Source organism: Cebus imitator, unplaced genomic scaffold, assembly GCF_001604975.1.
Source record: "Cebus imitator isolate Cc_AM_T3 unplaced genomic scaffold, Cebus_imitator-1.0 Scaffold43, whole genome shotgun sequence".
Lineage (NCBI taxonomy): Eukaryota > Metazoa > Chordata > Mammalia > Primates > Cebidae > Cebus > Cebus imitator.
The window spans coordinates 8161347-8166091 of record NW_016107358.1 but is presented as its reverse complement, the minus strand read 5'-3'; positions in this window follow the sequence as shown (position 1 = coordinate 8166091).

Genomic DNA, 4745 nt, shown 5'->3' with positions numbered 1-4745 from the left:
TTAGCTGGGCATGGTGGCGCGTGCCTGTAGTCCCAGCTACTCAGGAGGCTGAGGCAGGAGAATTGCTTGAACCCAGGAGGCGGAGGTTGCGGTGAGCCGAGATGGTGCCATTGCACTCCAGCCTGGGTAACAAGAGCTAAACTCCGTCTCCAAAAAAATAAATAAATAAAAATTAAAAAAAGAGATAGAAATTAAGCCGGGCATTGTGGCTCACGCCTGTAATCCAAGCACTTTGGAGGCCAAGGCGGGCAGATCACCTCAGGTCGGAAGTTCAAAACCAGCCTGACTAACATGGTGAAATCCCGTCTACATAAAAAAATAATAATAATTAAAACAAATAAAGAGATAGAAATGTTTTTTTGTACATATTAAATATGAGAACCAGAAGGCACAGAACAAGCTAGGCACGGTGGCTCGAACCTGAATTCCTAGCACTTTGGGAGGCTGAGGCAAACAGATCACCTGAAGTCAGGAGTTTGAGACCAGCCTGGCCAACATGGTGAAACTCTGTCTCTATTAAAACTACAAAAATTAGCCAGAAATGGTGGCAGGTGCCTGTAATCCCAGCTACTCAGAAGGCTGAGGCAGGAGAATTGCTTTAACCTGGGAGGCAGAGTTAGCCGAGATCGTGCCATTGTACTCCAGCCTGGGTGACAAGAGCAAAACTCTGTCTCAAAAAAAAAAAAGGCACAGATTAAATCTAAAGGAAGAGACTTGACTCTAAAATTATCTATTAGACAGACTATCATTTATAAAACTAATTTGATTATATAAAGAATTTATAAAGGTACAGAACCAGCTTACCTAAGATCCTGTGAGAGCGTTTTAGGCCTTAGGGGCTGAATTTTATTTATTTTGTTTTTTTAGGCAGGATCTCACTCTGTCACCCAGACTGGAGTGCAGTGGCTCGAACATGACTCACTGTGGCCTCCAACTCTGGACTTAAGGAATCCTCCCACCTCAGCCTCTCAAGTAGCTGGGACTACAGGCAAGTGCCACCATGCCCTGGCTATTTTTTTTTTAATTTTTTTGTACAGACAGGGTCTTCCCATGTTGTCCAGGCTGATCTCAAACTCCTGAGTTCAAGCAGTCCTCCTGCCTGGGTCTCCCAAAATGCTGGGATTACAGTGCCTGACTGGGGCTTGAATTTTTAACAGCTTGATTTTCCCATTGTTGTCCTAGTTTCTGAAAGTAAACTTTGTGAAGTTGCCCTAAAATGCTAGCTTCTATCAAGGGCATGACATCACTATCCTGGTACATCCTGGTGTGTTTCTTGGAAAGTGTTCACACTGGCAAGCATTTTCCAAATAAAACGTTTGTTTCAGTAAACAAGTGTTTTATCCAGCAGCCCAAGTGGAGAATTTTAAAACCAGTGTTTGTTTTGCCAGCAAACATTTTGTTTCAATCCTTGCAGCTGAACAAGTGAGTAAGATTTAAGTGGTCTCCTAGTAAAAGCAAATGTAGAACCATTTTCAGAAAACTTAGGGCTGAGCAGAAATCTATTTACTGTTAGAGGGTGAGTTTAGACCTTCAGGGATATAATTTATACTTTCTGTATAGTTCTGTGATTAGTTGCAGTCAGAGTGAAAAGTTTTAGGTTTGGAGAATGGAACTTAATTCTTTTTTGAGGCAAGAAAGGAAGAAATAGAAAAGAATTATTAAATAAAATGTATTGGCTAGGTGTGATGGCTCACAACTGTAATCCTAGCACTTTGGGAGGCCAAGGCAAGCAGGATCACTTGAGCCCAGGAGGTTGAGACCACCCTGGGCAACATAAAAAGGCCCATCTCTATAAATAAAAAAATAAAAATAAGGGCCTGATGTGGTGGTTCATGCCTGTAATTCCAGCACTTTGGGAGGTAGAGGTGGGCAGATCACCTGAGGTCAGGAGTTTGAGACCAGCCTGACCAACATGGTGAAACCCCATCTCTGCTAAAAATACAAAAATTAGCCGGGCATGGTGGCACATGCCTGTAGTCCCAGCTACTCAGGAAGCTGAGGCAGCAGAATCCCTTGAACCCAGGAGGCAGAGGTTATAATAAGCTGAGATCGTGCCATTGCACTCCAGCCTGGGGGACAGAGTGAGAGTCCATCTCAAAAAAATAAATAAGTAAAAATAAAAATAAGGTATCATCATATTACTATATTTGAATTTTATAGCCACCTTTACAATACAACTAAAATATCATCAGATATTTGCTCTGCTCTGACTTTCCCACCTCTTTTCTAATTATTTTTGTGACAGTTTCTCCAGTGCATAATGCAACTCAATGTCCATGCTAATTTTTAGCCTTCATCTTCTAACTTTTATAAAAATGGCAATAAAATCAAATTTTACTATTTGTGAGCTGCTGTTGTTTATTTAGGGTTTCTTGTCATTGAACATTTTTGATGTCTTGAATAAAATTTGATTATGACATACTTTTTTTTTTTCGAGACAGGGTCTCGCTCTGTCCCCTAGGCTAGAGTGCTGTGGTGAAATCATGGCTCACTGCAGCCTCTGCCTCCCAGGCTCTGCCTCCCATGGCCCACCTCAGCCTCCCAAGTAGCTGGGACCACAGGCGTGCACCACCATGCCCAGGTAATTTTTGTGTTTTTTGTAGAGACAAAGTTTTGCTATGTTGCCCAGACTGGTCTCGAACTTCTGGGCTCAAGCAATCTACCAGCCTCAGCCTCCAAAAGTGCTGGGATTACAGATGTGAACCACCATGCCAGGCCTCTTTTTCTCTTTCTTGTTATTTTATTTATTTATTTATTTAATTTTTTTGAGACGGGGTCTTGCCTTTGTCACCTAGGCTGGAATGCAATGGCACGATTGAGGTTCACTGCAACCTCCACCTCCTGGGTTCAAGTAATTCTCTTGCTTCAGCCTCCCAAGTATCTGGGATTACAGGTGCCTGCCACTACACCCAGCTAATTTTTTGCATTTTTAGTAGAGATGGGGTTTCACCATGTTGGCCAGGCTGGTCTTGAACCCCTGACCTCAGGTGATCCTCCCACCTCAGCCTCCCAAAATGCTGGGATTACAGGCGTGAGCCACCACACCCGGACTACATAATCTAGTTTTCATCTAGTTTTGCAATTTTTAACATCATGTAAATTAGAACAATATATATTACTTTTAACAAGTTTGTTTTGTCAACAATATGATAGCGAATCTGGGCCACGTTGATGCCAATAGCTATCATTGGTTCATTGGTTCATCTTCATAGTTCAGTATTCCTATGTACTACAACAGTGCATTTATCTGTTTTACTGTTGATGAACATTGAACTGTTTCTAGCTTTTGACTCTTATGAATGGCTGTCAAGGACATTGTGGTACGCATCTCCTGGTACAGTTATGCAAAAGTTTTTCTAGGGTATAGGTGAAAAGTGGATTGTTGGATTGTAGGATATTTGTATTTTTAGCTTTGTACTATAATTCTAAGCTGTTTTCCAAAGCAGTGGTTCTAGTTTGTTCTCTCTGTAACAGTGAATAAGAGGCTGGGTTTTTTTGTTGCTGTTTTATTTTTTTAGATGGTGTCTCACTTGGTCATCCAGGATGGAATGTAGTGGTGCAATCTTGGCTCAGTGCAACCTCTGCCTCCCGAGTTCAAGCGATTCTCCTGCCTCAGCCTCCCAAGTAGCCAGGACTACAGACATGTGCCACCATGCCTGGCTATAGAGATGGAGTTTTACCATGTTGACCAGGTTGGTCTCAAACTCCTGACCTCAGGTGATTCACCCGCCTCAGCCTCCCAAAGTTTTGGGATTACAGGTGTGAGCCACCCTGCCTGGCTGAGGTTGGGTTTTTTAAAAGGGTTTTTCTTTTCAGTTTTATTGAAGTATAATTGACAAATAAAATGTTAATAGAAGGCCAGGCGTGGTGGCTCATGCTTGTAATCCCAGCACTTTGGGAGGCCAAGACGGGTGGATCACCTGAAGTCGGGAGTTCGAGACCAGCCTGACCAACATGGTGAAACCCTGTCTCTTAAAAAATAATTAATTAATTAATTAATTAATTTTTTTAAAATGTTAATATATATTTAAATTGTACAACAGGGGCTGGGCGCAGTGGCTCACACCTGTAATCTGAGCACTTTGGGAGGCCGAGGCGGGCTAAACGTTTGAGCTCAGGAGTTCGAGACCAGCCTGGGCAACATGGTGAAACCCTGTTTCTATCTAAAGTACAAAAATTAGTCAGGCGTGGTGGCACATGCCTGTGGTTCCAGCTACTCAGGAGGCTGAGTTGGGAGGATAGCTTGGGCCTGGGAGGCAGAGGTTGCAGTGAGCAGAAATTGTGCCACTGCACTCCAGCCTGGGTGAGAGAGTGAGACCCTATCTCAAAAATAAGTAAATAAAATAAAATATACAACAGAATGATTTCATATATGTATACATTGTGAAATGATTACCAAAATCAATTTAACACATTTGTCACCTTACATAATTATCTTAAAAAAATTTTTTTTGGCTGTGTGGGGTGACTCATGCTTTCAATCCTAACACTTTCGGCGGCAGAAGTAGGAGAATTGCTTGAGGCCAGGAGTTTGAGGCTAGGCTGGGCAATATAATGAGACCCCTTCTCTACAAAAAAGTTTAAAGGTATTAGCTGGGCATGGTGGTTCTTGCCTGTGGTGCTAGCTAATTGAGAGGCTAAGGTGGGATGATCTCTTGAGCCCAAGCATTCAAGGTTGCAGTGAGCTATGATTGCACCACTGCACTCTAGCCTGGGCAACAGACTGACCTTGTCTCTTAAAAAAA